The sequence below is a fragment of the Hyla sarda genome, chromosome 2, assembly GCF_029499605.1.
Source record: "Hyla sarda isolate aHylSar1 chromosome 2, aHylSar1.hap1, whole genome shotgun sequence".
NCBI lineage: Eukaryota > Metazoa > Chordata > Amphibia > Anura > Hylidae > Hyla > Hyla sarda.
In genome coordinates, this window is record NC_079190.1 from 7296276 (window position 1) to 7315513 (window position 19238).

At 44.7% G+C, this 19238-nt stretch overlaps 1 protein-coding gene across 2 annotated transcripts in view; it reads right to left on the reverse strand.

The window, feature by feature from the left end:
* The window catches only part of SLCO2B1 (solute carrier organic anion transporter family member 2B1), a 199981-nt gene that overhangs the window by 168441 nt on the left and 12302 nt on the right, over window positions 1-19238 (reverse strand). The window contains exon 1 of one of the 2 annotated variants that reach the window (XM_056561072.1): window positions 3432-3613. The exons of the other annotated variant lie outside the window; for it this stretch is intronic. The gene's annotated coding sequence lies outside the window, so the exon portion shown is untranslated. Of the gene's footprint in view, window positions 1-3431; window positions 3614-19238 lie in introns of those variants that run through there. 2 annotated transcript variants of the gene reach the window in all.

The window sequence follows — 19238 nt, forward strand, 5'->3', positions numbered from 1 at the left end:
ATATTTGCGGAAGTTCGCGTTCGCCATTCGCGAACCGAAAATTTTATGTTTGCGACATCACTACTGCCAACCATGCTACCACCTTGCTTGCTCAGCTGCTGCCTCACGGGCAACCTGCAACTCTCTTCTCCTGATGATGATGAAGCCCCTTCTGCACCCGGCTCCCAATTGCGATCGGCTTCATCATCATCAACAGTTGTGTGCACATCACTGATGTCCTCCTCAGGTTCCCCAACAGTGTCTGCTTCAGGAGCCTTAACCCTGGCAACACCGCCTCCCACGTCACTCTCCGCATCACTACTTGGCCGCCTAGCGGAGCAAGCAGCGCCTGTCTCCTCCCCTTCTTGGCTGTCCAGTAGCTGCTGACTGTCCTCTATTAGATCGTCCTCAGTAAATAGTGGAGCTGAACCCACAGCATAAGATACTTCTTTAGGAGAGGGAACAGCATAGGACAAAGGCAATGGGAGGACAGGGACTGCTCCCGGGCCATGCCAACTGAGGGTTGTGTCTGAGGAACCCACCGACTGTTGACTGGGGGTGTCAGATGTCATTTGTGATGATGTGGATGAGTGTGTTAACCAATCGATGACGGCAGATGGGTTGCTGGTCGAGACAGGATCGCTGGCTGATAAAGGGAGCTCAGGCCTCTCGCTGCGACTCCAGCTGCCACTCGCCCCAAGTCTGCTGTGACCTCTGCCTGCGCCTGATGAATTTAGGCCCCTGCTACTCCTCTGTGCATGCCCTGGCACTTCTCAGCCTGACCTCCTTAGTGCGTGTATGAGGAGAGGACAATACGCTTCACTATGCTTAAAACATTATTTGTCTACAACACCAGCAGGTGTGTACTTTTGGCTTGCCTTTTACAGTATCTAAGCACTTAAGAATTTAACAGGAACAAAATACTACACCATGTGGATGTAGGTATGTGATATGCACTTATGAGGGGAGGACAATGCGCTCCAGTATGCTTAAAACAGTATTTGTCTACAACACCAGCAGGTGTTTACTTTTGTCTGGCCTTTCACAGTATTTAGGCCCTTAAGACTTTAACAGGAACAAAATGGTACACCATTTAGATGTACGCACAGGTTACACTTAATAGAGGACATTATGCTTTTAGTGCTCTGCTCACCCTAACTGGCTGTCTATTATTTGCTTTTCAGTTGTTGTACACACCAGTGCTGTAGCACACAGTCGCTGTGTACTACACCCAAAACTGCATCGCTGCTGGTGAATCGCTGCTGTAAAAAATCTTTTCTGTGCAACTGCTCTCTGTCCCTCTCTCTGTAATAGAACGCTGATGTGACTGGCCGCAAGATGGCTGCCGATTACCGTATATACTCGAGTATAAGCCGACCCGAATATAAGCCGAGGCCCCTAATTTCACTCCAAAAACCCAGGAAAAGTTATTGACTCGACTATAAGCCTAGGGTGGGAAATACATCATCCCCCCATGTCATCATCCCACCCCCCCTGTCATCATCCAGACCTCCGTCATCATCCCCCCCCCCCCCCCCCTTCATCATCATCGCCTGTCAATCCCTTCTCAGTGGTCTTCAACCTGCGGACCTCCAGAGGTTTCAAAACTACAACTCCCAGCATGCCCGGACAGCCGATGGCTGTCCGGGCATGCTGGGAGTTGTAGTTTTGCAACATCTGGAGGTCCGCAGGTTGAAGACCACTGAGAAGGGATTGACAGGCGGAGAGTTCACTCAAGTATAAGCCGAGGGGGCGTTTTCAGCACGAAAAATCGTGCTGAAAAACTCGGCTTATACTCGAGTATATACGGTATATAGGGCTGTGACATCACAGAGGTGGCTAGCTTCTGATAGGCTGCATGCTGCCTGTGATTCAGGGTCATCCCGCCGACCCTTGTTCCCGCCTTCCCAGGATTCCTTGCCCCATGTCCTGACATGTCGATAAGCCATTTTAGATGCCCTGGAGCCTGGACTGCACTAAAAGTAGTCTAGTTTAATGAAGCAATTTGCGTGATCGAATCGTGGCGATAGTCACATTTGTTATGAATCAAATTTTTCCTGAAATTCATAACAAATTCATATTTGTCAGAATCAAATCGCTCATCCCTAATCGTTATAGTAAGTTTCCGACATTTTTTAATTTTTTTTAGCAAAAATGCTGACAAAACCGCCGCACAGCATTTCTTTGGTGAAAATACACCACGGCCAAGTCATGTTAGCTGCAAGTCAGGAGGGATTTATGAAACGCTGAAGGCACTTGGTGTTTTGGTCTTTGGTGTTTTTCAACATTTTTAGGCTCAGTGGGTGATTTTTAAAATTGCAGCATGTTGAGACTATGGTGTTTTTTTGTTTTTTTTGGGGGGCTTTTCTACATCTTTTTTTAATTATGAGATTTATAAAAAAAAAAAAAAAGGAGGAGGAGAAAAATGCAAAGGTATAAAAGGCATAAAACTACAGTAAAATGCAGTGGAATAAAAAATAAAAAATAACAATAAATACTGGCAAAAAAAAAAAAAAAAAAGTGAAAATTTAGTCTTAGAGCTGCCCCCTAGCTTTTCTAGGTGGTAATGCATTGCAATAAAAATGGGTGCAAAATAATTTCTTTACAGGCACCAAATATTTGTATCCTAAGGCCGTGTTCTCACTGTGTTTTGTCTCCATTATCTCAAGCTGCGCCGGAGCTGCAGTACCAGGCTTGGCCACACCGGTATGGGTGTCACCATATGTTTATTTTTGCTGTATACAAATATGGAATATAAGATGTCTAATTGCAGGGGTCCCGCCACTGGGGACCCCAGTCATCCGGTACATGGAGTGAACTCTGCTTCGTGCCAGATGACTGTCGACTACACGCCCTCTCCATTTATGTCTATGGAAGGAGGCGTGACGGCTACGCACCAGCTGCCACACCCCCTCCCATAGACGTGAATGGAGGGGGCGTGGCATGACATCACAAATGCGGAAGCTCCAAGCTTCCATGTTCCGGCCACCACCGCTGCTGGCTCGGAGATCCCCCCAGTGGCGGGCACCCCACGATCAGACATCTTATCCCCTATCCTTTAAATAGGGGATAAGATGTTTTTTGGTGGAGTACTCCTTTAATGTATACACTTTTGTTTAGTTTTTTCCCCCTTTTTTTAAGTGTATAAAACACACACACACACACACACAGATATGTGTACATATATATATATATATATATATATATATATATATATATATACACACACACAAATCGCAATGTGAACACTGCCAAATGCAAAATGCCCAACAGTGCCCCCTGGTGGTGTGTTATGTAGAAGAGAAGCCTGGGTTTATTTTGCACCTTTTGTAGCTCAAAGCTCTTGACTGCAGCACGTAGCCCTCACCCAGCTTTCCTAGAACCCTGAATGGTAAATCTGACCTGTCACGCAGTAAACTATAAAAGGGTACAGAATAGAAGGTGACACTCACAGAGGACGGTGAAATCCGTACGGAAGCCCCTGGGGAGTGGATGATCAACGTCGCCCCCTTGTGGTGGACATCAGCCGGACTCCGCATTGGCATCAGGGTCAGGGGGGCGTCCTGTATCCCCTCAGTCCTGTATCCCCTCAGTCACATAATAGGCGTCCGGCTCGCTCGGAGTTAAGATACAGCTCTGGCTTTGTTCTTTGTTCTTCCCGTTATTTCTGCTGACGCTTTTCAATGACTGACGTCCGGAAATACAGGAAGTTTTATTGGTCATCAGCCGGGACTACAGCAGAGAGGGGAGCATCCTGAGTGGAAGTGCTACTGCAAAAATATTCACACCCCTCTGTGGCTACCTGGCTCCAACTAGACCAGTAATCTCCAAATTTGGACCTCCAGTGGTTGCAAAACTGCAACTCCCAGCATGCCCAGACAGCCGTTGGCTGTCCGGGCATGCTTGGAGTTGTAGTTTTGCAACAGCTGAAGGTCTGCAGTTTGGAGACCTAAGTACTAGACCTTAATCCATTCTCACAGTGCAGCATTACATTGGTGACGCGTTTCGGGCGCACATAGCCCCCTTACTCATAGTATAGTAGTTGCCCATAGAGACAAGTAAAAAAGCCGATCAGATAGCGATAGACCGCTGCCAGACACTCCTGTGGCCACTTATCGCCACATGCCCATTCACATTGAATTACCTGTGGTTAAAATTGATACTTGTAGGGGTATTCCAGTATCAGTTAATAAAAATAAATAAATCCCCAAGATAATATTTACTAATATTGTATTATTACAAATTGTACTGGCTTTATGTTTTAGTGTGATTCACTCCTGATAGGAAGATGTGTAGCCCTCTCATTGTCAGTGTGGTGTTGTCTCAGCAGCTCCCTGACTCCTCCCTTTCTCTCCTGACAGGAAGTTGTGTAGCCCTCTCATTGTCAGTGTGGTGTTGTCTCAGCAGCTCCCTGACTCCTCCCTTTCTCTCCTGACAGGAAGTTGTGTAGTCCTCTCATTGTCAGTGTGGTGTTGTTTCAGCGAACCCCTGAGTCCTCCATCTCTCCTGACAGGAAATTGTGTTGTCCTCCCTTGTCAGTGAGGTGTTGTAACAGCAGCTCCCTGACTCCTCCCTTTCTCTCCTGACAGGAAGTTGTGTGGTTCTCTCATAGTCAGTATGGTGTTGTCTCAGCAGCTCCCTGGCTCCTCCTGCTCTTTAGACCAGAAGTTATGTAGTCCTCTCATTGTTTGTATGGTGTTGTCTCATCAGTAGTGTTGAGCGGCACAGGCCATATTCGAATTCGCGAATATTCACGAATATATGGACGAATAATCATCATATATTCGCTAAATTCGCATATTCGTAATATTCTCGTTTTATTTTCGCATATGCGAAAATTCGCATATGCGAAAATTAAGATATGCAAAAATTAACATATATAAAAGTTAGCATAAGCGAAAATTCGCATATGCGAAAATTTGCACGCCAGTCTCACACAGTAGTATTAGAGCCTTCTTTACACCATACAAGCTGGAAGCAGAGAGGGGTGATCACTGTGATGTGTACTGTGAAAAAAAAAATAAATAAAAAAATGAATATTCGTAATTACGAATATATAGTGCTATATTCACGAATATTCGCGAATTCGCGAATATGCGATATTCGCGAATAAAATTCGCATTGCGAATATTCGCGAGCAACACTACTCATCAGCTCTCTTGCACCTCTCCTGACAGAAAGCTGTGTAGTCTACTTGTTTTAAGTTTGGTGTTGTCTTAGAAGCTCTCCAACTTCTCCCTCTGTTTTGACGGAAAGTTGTGTAGTCCTTTCATAGTCAGTGAGGTGTTGTATCAGCAGTTTCCAGGCGGTCTCAAAAGGTGTGGCTGGATCTTGTCTCTGAGTTCTAGCCCCATCCCCAAAGTGATGTCATTACCTATATATACACACATCATCAAACATGAGTATATAGATAGAACATGAAAAGCTATACAGCTGTAGTGCAATAAATGAAGATATGAAACTATGAAATTATGAGGTACTTAGCCTGCAAGTTTGGCGCCAAATAGCGTGGACCGTCCCACCACGGTAAGGAGACCTCATTCTGGGACGGACCCTACACTATGAATATGCCTCTGTGTGAACAGTACAGCAAGCATTGCAGGATCTGTAACATCCAAGACACCTTATATACACACCTGATAGAGGTGGGTGGGGTGCAAGAGCCAACATGGAGGTAGCCACTCCCCCGTATGTGTAATACAACCAAAGAATAAGTTATCCAGCACTATTGATTCCAAACTATTATATAGACCTGGCTTACAGGTGCACACTGCTGGGCTAAATATACAGCAACAGGAGAATACAGCAGCACACTGCTAGCACAAAGATACAGATGAAACATGAGTATATAGATAAAACATGAGTATATAGATAAAACATGAAAAGCTATACAGCTGTAATGCAATAAATGAAGATATGAAACTATGAAATTATGAGGTACTTAGCTTGCAAATTTGGCACCAAATAGCGTGGACCATCCCACCACGGACGCCTGCACCTGCAAGCCAGGTTTTTACAATAGTTTGGATCAATAGTGCTGGCCAATTTATTCTGGTTGTATTATACATACGGGGGAGTGGCTACCTCCATGTTGGCTCCTGCACCCCACCCACCTCGATCAGGTGTATATAAGGTGCCTTGGATGTTTCAGACCTTGCAATGCCTGCTGTACTGTTCACACAGAGGCATATTCATAGTGTAGGGTCCGTCCCAGAATGAGGTCCCCTTACCGTGGTGGGACTGTCCACGCTATTTGGCGCCAAATTTGCAAGCTAAGTATCTCATAATTTCATAGTTTCATATCTTCATTTATTGCATTACAGCTGTATAGCTTTTCATGTTTTATCTATATACTCATGTTTCATCTGTGTTTTTGTGCTAGCAGTGTGCTGCTGTATTCTCCTGTTGCTGTATATTTAGCCCAGCAGCCTGCACCTGCAAGCCAGGTTTTTACAAGCCTTCAATTGTATGTATATATATATATATATATATATATATATATATATATATATATATATATATATGTATAGCATTTAGAGAAGAATGAGGTGTGATTACAGCATGCTGCATTGTGATGAACATTGTCACAGACAGAGAAGTAGACAGGGAATGAATACAGCAGGTGCTGACCAATGTTCTGCAGCAGCTCTGGGCAGGAAACTGGCAGGAGTGCTGTGGGAGGGGAATAGGCTGGGTGGGAGGCATGTGATGAAGAGATGAGGGAAAGTAATTCATTCTGGGAATTGTAGTACTGATTAAGCAACTGCTGGGCACCTATATTGATAGGGTCCTTAGGCTATTTGTACTCTTGCTTTCTTCTTATGTGAGGAATACTATGGACCTCCTCCAGAAACTGATGGGGGGTCACATTGGATCAGGGCATCTTACTTTACAGAATAGATGTAGAGGTGCAATATTCATCTATACCCCATAGACAGGGGTTAACAGCATTTGGTTATTATCTCTCCACCCAAGGTATACAACACACAGATCATGACTTTGATTTCTGTGTTCTGAAATCTGTTTTAAATAGGAATCATTTCCTTTTTAATGGTCACCTTTACCACCAGCGCAGGGGCACCACTATGGGGAGCCCTTGTGCCCCCACATATGCAAACATGCTCCTGGGCTGGTGAGAGGCAACCCAGGTTTTAATGGTGATCTAGAAATCTTTGAGGGATATGCGCTTTTATGGTCTAGGTTTATTGATGATGTTTTTATCTTATGGGCAGGCTCAGAATTAGACTTTACAGTGTATCTGTATGTAAACTTTTTACATAATGTAGACAATACCATTATATGTATATTTGTAATATACATTGGTTAAAAAAAGTGCATATTTTTGTCCCTGCAGCTATTGCCTGTGTGTCTCTATGAGGAGTCCAAAAACAGGAAGTGAGGGTGGACAAGCAGGGCTCTGTTCACCGAGGACAAGCAGGGCTCTGTACACTAATAAAAAGCAGGACAGTGTCCACTGAGGCTCTATGACACGCCCCTGGCTCACACAGCAGGATGATTGACAAGCCAGGAACACAGAGCCCTGCTTCTCCTGCCCTCACTTCCTGTATTTGGACTCCTCACACAGACACACAGATAATAGCTGCAGAGACAGCATTTTTTTCACCCAGGAATATACACATTTTTTAATCAATGTATATTAAAAATATACATATAATGGTATTATCTACATGATATCAAAAGTTTTTGTTAGCGACTCGTACACTTTGGATCACCCCCCTCCCAACGATTGCGCTGCGGGGGGGGGCAATCCACCCCACTGGACCATAAGGGACTGGTTATAGCTCCCTTTAGACGCCGCTGTCAGCTTTGACAGCGACAATTTAAAGGGTTAATAGCCGCCTGCAGCTACCGCCGCATGTCAACTATTAACGGCGGCCTCCAGCAACAGGAATCCGCTGGGAGCCGGCTGGTATAGTGCAGGTTTAAGTCGGGAGCCCGCACCATACACCGATTGCCGTCTCATGGCGAGCCGACTCATCCTTAGACGGCAGCCTGTTTAATGTGGCAGATGCAAGGCTTGTACGTTTATGACTAAAACACAGAAGACTGTAAACGTCCATACTGGAAGAGATTACCCCATAAAAAGCTTCATTAATTGTAACACAAAGGCGGTGAACTACGTGGCAACCTGCCCCTGTCCTCAGCAATATGTCGGAAAGACGATACGGGAACTAAGAAGAATTCTGGAACACGTAGGCGATGTATGGAATAAAAGAGATAAACCACTAGCGAAGCATTTAATTTGTTACCATGGAGGGGATTGCAATAAACTATCTTTTCAGGGGATAGAAGCATTACGCTCCTCCTTAAAGGGGTACTCCGCCCCTAGACATCTTATCCCCTATCCAAAGGATAGGGGATAAGATGTCAGATCACGGGGGTCCCGCTGCTGGGGACCCCCGGGATCTCGGCTGCAGCACCCGCCTCAATGGCTTCCGAGAACGCTGGAGGCTTTGGATCCCGACCACGCAAGTGGAAGAGCGTGACGTCACGACTCCGCCCCCGTGCGATGTCACACCCCGCCCCTCAATGCAAGTCTATGGGAGGGGGCGTGGCATCTGTGACGCCCCCTCCGACAGACTTGCATTGAGGGGTGGGGCGTGACGTCACACGGGGGCGGAGTCATGACATCATGCTCTTCCGCTCGCGTCGTCGGGATCCAAAGCCTCCAGCGTTGCCGGAAGCCGTTGAGGTGGGTGCTGCAGCCGAGATCCCGGGGGTCCCCAGCAGCGGGACCCCCGCGATCTGACATCTTATCCCCTATCCTTTGGATAGGGGATTAGATGTCTCGGGGCGGAGTAGCACTTTAAAAGGTGGAGATTTACATAGGACCCTATTGCAAAAAGATTGAAAGAATGGAATGGAAAGAATGGAAAGTGGATATACGAACTGGATAGTCAGTGCCCTAGGGGGATAAATAAAAACAACAATTTCCCCTGCTTTATTTAATAAGATATGGAATGGGGGATGACAGGCAGCAAGACCGCTATAGGTAGATCAGGGAAGCCTTAGAATGCTCTGAGGAGTAAGTAGCATCAGTTAGGGCCAAATAGGGGATTTTTAGGGATTAGGTTCCAGTGTGGGACTGCCCTTTCAAGGACGACTACCCCACCTAGAGCTAGGGCCCTTTTTTGGGGGAATAATAGGGTTTGAAAGTTGTGGTAGAGGGTGCAATGCAAAGGGCAGATGGAATTACCCTAGGGGCAGATGGCATTAACCCCTTGTATTCATGAAGCCAGGGCATGGTTTATCCTCAAAACCACCCAAAGGTATACCGCTGTATCCTGGGCTAGGCACAGGGGGCAATAATGACTCCGATATCAAGTTACGGACAACGTTAGCTTTACTGAGTGACAGATGGTACAGTCTATACAGTGTAGCCAGGCCCACAGAGGTGACCAGTGACTTCAGAGACATTACATGGGCACTCTCATTAAAACAAATTTTTGCTATTGCACTCCTTATGGTAAATCAAAAATATTTCTAATATACTTTGTTTCAAAAAATGAAGCTTTCTATGTTTTATTTGTGCTTAAAAAAGCTCAAGAGCACATTTTCCCCCATCTTATACACAGACTTAGGACCGAGGTCCAAACACAGGAAGTGCAGCCTGGAGTGCTGAGGGGTGTGTGTCCAACCAACAGCATATGGCAGTTAAGTGTGAGTGGAGATATGATTGGACGAGGCTGGACACCCCTCCCCCCTCAGCACTCCAGGCTGCACTTCCTGTGTTTGGACTTCGGTCCAAAGTCCGTGTATAAGATGGGGGAAAATGTGCTCTTGAGCTTTTTTAAGCACAAATAAAACATAGAAAACTTCATTTTTTTAATTTACCATAAGGAGTGCGATAGCAAAAATTAGTTTTAATGAGAGTTACCCTTTAAGGGCTTGCCGGGACTTGTAGTAGAACGAGACAATTTAGTGCAGGCCACGCTGACTTGACAGATGACTTTGACTTGACTGACTTGTGGCTGACAAGACTGTGACTGTGGTTACTTGCAGGTTTGTAGCTTGTGGCTGCAGACTGGACTTGAGGCTCCTATGACTCTGGACATACATTTAGGTACGACTTGACTGGACCTCAGCAAAGACTAAGAGAGTGTGCAGAGGCTCCACCCAGGGCTTATATAGGGGAGGCTCTGGTGGGGTCCCATTGGTCACCCCTAGGTCACCTGGTCACTGATACCTCCTGGGTAACAATCACATGACAACTCACATGGTAAACAGTCTTAAAGGTATAACACTTTACCTATATAACATAGGGATTATATACAATTACAATAAGCAGATGTGGGGGGGGGGGGGGGGGGGCAGGGGACACTGCAATGGTATGGGGTAGCACCTCCCATACTGGGCTACCACAATAGGATATAGGCCCCTACCTTTGAATCCATGGCTCTACCCACTTGTACCACTGCCCTCCCGGAGGTGAGTTAGTTCTACCCTTTCATCCCCCATATAGTTAGGTCCTCTGTAATTATATTTTATTATTTTAAAGGGGTACTCTGCCCCTAGACATCTTATCCCCTATCCAAAGGATAGGGGATAAGATGTCTGATCGCGGGGGGCACACAGCTGGGACCCCCGCAATCTCTGTGCTGCACCCAGCAATCATTTACAACGCTGAGTGTCGACAGCATGGGTCATGATGTCCCACCACGCCCAATCGTACGTCACACCCCGCCCCTCAATGCAAGTCTATGAGAGCGCTGACCAATGGGAAGTCCCGCCTCGGCCAGCAATAGGCTGAGTGGCAGTGTTACGCTTTTGGCCTAAAATGTCACACTAGCACTCAGCCTATCACCGCCGGGTGAGGCGGGACTTCACTGTAGCTGGTGATTGGCTAAGTGCAGAATGACTCACCGACCACTGGCAACCAGGAAGAGGATCACGGCGGAGGCCGGAGCGGGTTACCGGAGACATCGAAGGAGCGACAGCAGGTATGTATCTCTTTATTTTTTTACTGCAGTATGAATGACAATTTTTATATCCCGGAATACTCCTTTAATATAAAATCTTTTAGATTGTGTTTAGAGGGAGGGCGTCTGCTTGTGCAATATTTATACTCATGTTGAAACAATTATTTTTTTTTGAAATGTAACAGAATTCACAATAAAAGTTTAGTCTGGCAGGAACCGGCCTGAAATAACACAGAGAAGACGCACAATAGGTCTGATCCACAGGGGGCCGATACCTGGGGGATTCCTGGAATACAAAGTGATGTTGGGAAATCGATTTGTTTTTGTGTCAATTTTTTCTTTGAATATTATCCAAAGCTGTATAGGAGGAAAAAAACAGAGAAAGAGGGAAATAACATTAAGAAAAAGCCAGCCACTGGCAACAATGGTGCTAAAAAAAAATGTAAATAAAAAAAAAAAATGTTTATTATTATTATTAAGTATCTCTGAGCATTAAAATGGTTGTCCAGCAAATTAAATAACCTGTGCATGGTGTCAAAAAGTATAATAAAGCAACTTACTAATATAATGTTATTAGCCATAGTGTACATATTTGCTTTGCTCTCTCCCTGATAGCTAAAGGGGGGAGCTCGTATTACTGGCCATTAGATTTAGAACTCATTAGATAAGGCAGCAGTGAGCCTGTTATGACAGAAATGACTGTGACTGAGAAAGGATTCTTGCTGACTTATCTAATGAGTCATGTAGTGTCAATGGTTGCTACTGTTCTATATACTGTATGACTGACACAATGGCTCTATAATATACATATATATATATATATAGGAGCAGCACACCAGGGATGCAAAGGTGTAGCGGGCCCAATCGCAGCACGGGTCACTGGCAGCAGCAGTGATGTATAGTAGAATAAAGCGTCCTGCAGCACTCCAATAGTGATCAAAATAGGTTTATTACCTCAAGGTAAGATACAACATTTCGACCGTCACCACGGTCTTTTTCAAGCATAAGCAAGTGACACACTCCTCCCATATTTATATGGGGTACAATATCAAAAGGTGATTGTGCTCAATAAAGAAAAAACATGCAATACAATGGATACTGTGACAATTGCGTGAAAAAAGAACATAATGGTACATAGAAAAAATGCATATTTTTAACATATTTTTATGCAGATGATCAGGGGACACGTCGATCAAACACCACTGACCATCATCTATCTGACCACTCTACCAGTTCCAACCCTCACCACCCGAGTGCAGCCAACCAAGACTGAAATTTTATTTTACTCTTCTGTATACATCGCTATGTGAGCCAGATTAACTGACAAGTCTACATAAACACAGCTATACACTGATGCATGTGTATACATATGTGCATGTACATAATCATGTGCCTATGTATATACTGTGCAGGTGCTTCACACTGCTTGCCTTCACAGTCACACCCTGTCACCATCCTCACACTTATACATGTATACCCGTAGTTCCCCTTATCACACTCCTTACATTTTTTAATTTAATTTAATTTTTATTTTTCCCCTTAACACTCAATTCTCCATTTTCAACATCCTTATACACTAAGGATTCATCCACTCATGCACATCTATCTCCCATTATTCACTTACACACCTATCATTTTCTACACACACTCCTGTTCTCACCACACTAACACACACTTCTCATCTTCCATAGTTATTTATATACATTCATCCACACTATAACACTACATCTGAATTGACAGACTCAGTACGGGAGCTTTGCCCGCACTACACATGGCTTCATTGACAACAGTACACATCTATACGCATGCGCCAAACAGGACACTACTTTCCCTGAAGTGTCATGGCGCTTGCGGCATCCGGAAGCACTGTGAGTGTGCGCGGACCGCGAGCTACAGTGCCGCTGCCTAGCAACGCGCGACGCCCCCTTGTGATTGGCTGCACTCCGGCTGGCCTGCGGAATTCCCTAGAGCCGTGTGCACACACGGCGTCAGGGAATGGCCGCCATTACCACAGATGGGTGAGTGTTTGACCTCGTGGCATGTTCCCCTGATTACTTTTAATGTCCACACACCTGTACACTAATTGTCACTTACACATGATGCGATATATGTCAGATCGTATATACTGTACAGCACTGATTACACTGCCTTGTTAAAAATATGCATTTTTTCTATGTACCATTATGTTCTTTTTTCACGCAATTGTCACAGCATCCATTGTATTGCATGTTTTTTATTTATTGAGCACAATCACCTTTTGATATTGTACCCCATATAAATATGGGAGGAGTGTGTCACTTGCTTATGCTTGAAAAAGACCGTGGTGACGGTCGAAACGTTGTATCTTACCTTGAGGTAATAAACCTATTTTGATCACTATTGGAGTGCTGCGGGACGCTTTATTCTACTATATATATATATATATATATATATATATATATATATATATATATTTATTTATTTATTACTATTATAATGGTTGGTAGTACTATTAGATGGTCTCTACATTTGGTACATTTATGTGGATTGTATATCTGGCACTATTATATGGTTGTATAGATGATCCTATTTTAATGGCTGGTACTTCTACCATGTGGTCACTACATCTGGTACATTAACATGGACTCCATATTTGGCCTTACTATATAGGCTTTATATGTGATATTGTTCACTTGGTAGCACTATTAGATGATCTCTTTATCTGGTACATTTATGCGGACACTATATCATTCACTATTATATAGGTTCTTTATACTAATATAGTCACTGATATAGCTGGTCCACGTGTACGGACTCTCTGTCTGGCACTGTTATGTGGGCTCTGTTGGTGATAGAATTTGGGTGGCATTACTATCATGTAGTGTTAATGGCTGCTACTGTTATATGTATACTGTATGACTGACAAAATGGCACTATTATATAGGTGATACTATTATAATAGCTAGTAGTACTGTGGTATGGGGTGTGATACAAAGGGCAGATGGAATTACCCTAGGGGCAGATGGCACTAACCCCTTGTATTTGTGATGCCAGGGAGTGTACTCAATACCACCTGAAGGTATGCCGCTGGATCCTGGGCTAGGCACAGGGCAATAATGACTCTGATGCCAAGTTACGGCCAACTGTAGCTTTACTGAGGTTAGACAGGTGGAAAAGTCTATACAGTTCAGCCAGGGCCCAAGGAGGTGACCAGTGACTTCAGAGACTTTAAGGGCTTGCTGGGACTTGTATTAGAGGGGGACAATTTAGTGCAGGCCATGTTGACTAGACAGATGACTGTGACTTGACTGACTTGTGACTGACAAGACTGTAACTGTTGTTACTTGCAGGTTTGTAGCTTGTGGCTGCAGACTGGACTTGAGGCCTCCGATGACTCTGGACATACACTTAGGCTCGACTTGACTGGACCTCAGCAAAGACTAAGAGAGCAGAGGCTCCACCCAGGGCTTATATGGGGGAGGCTCTGGTGGGGTCCCATTGGTCACCCCTAGGTCACCTGATTACTGATACTTCCTGGGTAACAATCACATGACAACTCACATGGTAAACAGTCTTAAAGGTATAACACTTTACATATATAACATAGGGATTATGGGGGGTGGGGGGGGGGAGAGGCAGGGGACACTGCAGGAGGCTGCCCGAAAGGGCAGCAAGGGTACGGGGTAATACTTCTCATACTGGGCCACCACAGTACCATTACATGGCCTCCCTACCTGTTACATTTATGTGGACTCCATGTCTGGCACTATTATATGAGCTTTGTAGGTGATACTATTATAATGGCTGGCTGTTATGCAGCCTGCATATATATCAAACTTATATGTTGATATATATTGTATAATGGCTGGTAGTACTGTAGTACATGGTCTCTACATCTGGTACATTCATGTATCTGGCTTTATTACAGTATATAGTTGTATCATTGATATTATTACTACAATGCATGATAGAACTATTTGCCCATATAGCTGGGACATTCACATGGACTATTATAATATTACCAGACATTATAGCATCATCTATAGAGCCCATATATTAGTGCCAGACATTTATGTCTGGCACTAATATATGGGCTCTATAGATGATGCTATAATGTCTGGTAGTATTATGTGGCAATAAATGGGTTTTCTAGATGATACAATTAGACTGACAGACACTATTATTTGGTCTGTATGGCTACTACAAGGGACTCTATGATTCTATAGCCTCTATTATTACAACGTTCAGGGGGTACTACTGTAAGGGGTCTATGGCTGGTACATTTATATGGACACCACCATAAACTACTCTACATATAAGAAAACACCAAGGAAAACATCCTGAGGATCCAGATGACAAGCTGCAGCCTGCTCCACATGGAGGGAAGGAATCCTGACAAAACTCCCTGAAAGCCCAGAGACAAGAGTGTCAATCCAGAATAAGGAGGATTATAGAGCAATAGAGACAGGAGAGACAGGACTATATCTGGAGAAGGAGCAAAACATGTCTGCTGGAAGTTCCCAAGAGCTCAGTGGTCTCCATAATTCATACATGGAAGAAGAAGGAACAACCAGGACTCTTCCTAGAGCTGACACCCCAACAAAATAAGTAATCGAGGGAGAAAGGTCTTGGTAAGAGGAGACCAAGAACCCAATGGCCACTGGGGCCGAGCTCCAAAGATCCTGTGTACAGATGGGAGAAAATTCTGGAGGAAACCAGGCACTGCCCATCACCTGCCTGCCCAATACCATCCCTACAGTGATCAAGGTGGGGGCAGCATCATGTCTGGAGGAACCCGGGCACTGCCCATAACCTTCCCAATACCATCCCTACAGTGAGCATGGTGGGGGCAGCATCATGTCTGGGGGAAAGCAGGCACTGGCCGTCACCTGCCCAATACCATCCCTACAGTGATCATGGTGGGGGCAGCATCATGTCTGGAGGAAACCAGTCACTGCCCATCACCTGCCCAATACCATCCCTACAGTGATCATGGTGGGGGCTGCATCATGTCTGGAGGAAACCAGTCACTGCCCATCACCTGCCCAATACCATCCCTACAGTGATCATGGTGGGGGCAGCATCATGTCTGGAGAAAACCAGGCACTGCCCATCACCTGCCCAATACCATCCCTACAGTGATCATGGTGGGGGCAGCATCATGTCTGGAGGAAACCAGGCACTGCCCATCTCCTGCCCAATATCATCCCTACAGTGATCATGGTGGGGGCAGCATCATGTCTGGAGGAAACCAGGCACTGCCCATCACCTGACCAATACCATCCCTACAGTGATCATGGTGGGGGCAGCATCATGTCTGGAGGAAACCAGGCACTGCCCATCACCTGCCCAATACCATCCCTACAGTGATCATGGTGGGGGTAGTATCATGTCTGGGGGAAACCAGGCACTGCCCATCACCTGCCCAATACCATCCCTTCAGTGAAGTATGGGGGAGGGGGGGGGGGGCAGCAGTATGCTTTGGGGACAATTTTTTTACTTATATTTTAAAAAATATTTTAAAATTTAAAAATAGTATTCCTTCCAGTACTCATCAGCTGCTGTATGCTCCAGAGAAAGTTGTGTAGTTCTTTCCATTCTGACCACAGTGCTCTCTGCTGACACTTCTGTCTGTGTCAGGAACTGTCCAGAGAAGGAGCATATCCCCAGTTCCTGACATGGACAGAGGTGTCAGCAGAGGGCACTGTGGTCAGAAAGGAAATAACTAAACAACTTCCTTTGGAGCATACAGCAGCTGATAAGTACTGGAAGGAATATTATTTTTAAATGTATTAATACTTTTAAATATAATTTTTCTTCCCATTCCTTAAGCCAGGATTCTAATTCAGAATTCAAGCCATTTACTTCTTCACTGGATAATTCACTCTGTATCCTTGTCACTAATCCCTCTATTTCTGCCTCCACAGAGGTGAAGGTATTGCTGTTATGTCCAATCAGTAATTCCAAGAAGACCTTAGAGCACGTGGCACATGCAGCCTCCCAACGTTTCATGAATTCTTCATCCTCTACTGGAAAAGAGGGGAAAACATGTATTCGCAGACCTCGAGGGACGAGGTTACCACTCAGATATTTCTCAAGGGTGACTTTGTTCCACCAGATGCGTGACCGTTTCTGTAGACTATTTCTCAACATTCACCTTAACTCAGGCTTAAGACCACTAACAGTCTCATTATTCATGTGGCCAATAAACGCGGTTTCAGTGTGTGCCGTCCAGGTAGCATCCCTGCTCCTGAAATCCATGACAAATCAAAGAGAAGGGGGGGACACCCAGTGGTATACAAATAGTAATGAGGAGCACCACTGCCCAACGTTTCACCACCAGTAGGCTTCTTCATGGTTATCCTTTGGTTGTAATACACATACAGGAGAGTGGCTACCTCCATGTTGGCTCTTGCACCCCACCCACCTCTATCAGGTGTATATAAGGTGTCTTGGATGTTTCAGATCCTGCAATGCCTGCTGAACTGATCACACAGAGGCATATTCATAGTGTAGGGTCCATCCCAATGAGGTCACCTTACCATGGTGGGACGGTCCAAGCTATTTGGCCGCCAAATTGCAAGCTAAGTACCTCACTGTTTCATAACTTCATCATTTCATATTTCCATTTATTGCACCATAGCTGTATAGCTTTTCATGTTGTATCTATATACCCATGTTTTATCTATATCTTTGTGCTAGCAGTGTGCTGCTGTATTCTTTTGTTGCTGTATATTTAGCCCAGCAGCGTGCACCTGTAAGCCAGGTCCAAATAATAGTTTGGAATCAATAGTGCTGGCTAAATTATCCTTTGGTTGTATATGAGATAGATATGAGATAGATAAATAGATAGATGGATATGAGATAGATAGATATATAGATAGATATGAGATAGATAGATATGAGATAGATAGATAGTACCGGAGAAAGACCGCAGCACACACGATGTATTCAATGTGAAAAAATGGGTTTATTCCATAAAAACAGCAATCAAAAAAGAAAGCTATGTTTCGGTAGTCTCACACCACCATCTTTAGGCATGAAGATGGTGGTGTGAGACTACCGAAACGTAGCTTTCTTTTTTGCTTGCTGTTTTTATGGAATAAACCCACTTTTTCACATTGAATACATTGTATGTGCTGCGGTCTTTCTCCAGTACTACCTCAGTTGGGACTTCTAACCAGTGCCCCTGTGACGGTGTGCACCTTTTTTCATTTTTTTGCTTTTTGTGGATGTGCTGCTTCTTTTTCCAAGTAGATAGATAGATAGATAGATATGAGATAGATAGATATGAGTTAGATAGATATGAGATAGATAGATATGATATAGATAGATATGAGATAGATAGATATGAGATAGATAGATAGATATGAGATAGATAGATATGAGATAGATAGATATGAGATAGATAGATATGATATAGATAGATATGAGATAGATAGATAGATAGATATGATATAGATAGATAGATAGATAGATATGAGATAGATAAATAGATACTCCAGAATATTAGTAAGCAGCAAAACCCAAAGGTGCAAAAATCTGGTGGATACCGTCAGTACAGTCCCGGTCACGTTCTGTCTTATTAAATGCAAGAAAAGAGGTTCCGCAGCACTCCAATAGTGTTCAAAAGGGAGTGATTTATAATCCCATAGCAAAGTGATAGAATGAATTCGGGTAGAAAAGCAGACATGGTGCACATCTACAATCTTGTATAATGATCTGATTGCTTCTCAGCATAATATCAAAAACTAACAGGTTGTTAGTATACATTTTTGATCAAAAAGTACCAAGCCCACTCGCCACATCAAGGCCACCTATCCAGAGTGGGGCCCTAACGTCCCTAGCATAAAATGGCGCAGCACCGGGCGGCGACCACCACCGCTCCGACGCCAATGCCCACAGGGGGGGAACGACCCACCGGCAGAGCGGCCCCAATGCCACTCAAACCAGTCCATGGGCCGCACCCCCCCGCAGACACGGCGCCACGGCAGCAACGGACACCGCACAGCACCACACCAGTGTGAACAGGGATGTAATAGCACACTTACCATACTCTCCCAGTCAGACTGGGAGGCAGCTAGGAAAGAAATGGCCCATGTGCAGCTAACTACTGCTTACATAGGGTTGGGCTGAGGCGGTGGGGAAGAGTGCAGCACATGTTAAAACAAAGAAAAAGGAGGGGATAGAAATGCTAGGGATGCGCCATTTTATGCTAGGGATGTTGGGGACCCACTCTAAATAGGTGGCCTTGACGTGGCGAGTGGGCTTTTTTTTTTTTTTTTTTTGAACATGTGCTGCACTCTTCCCCACCCCCTCAGCCCAACCCTATATAAGTAG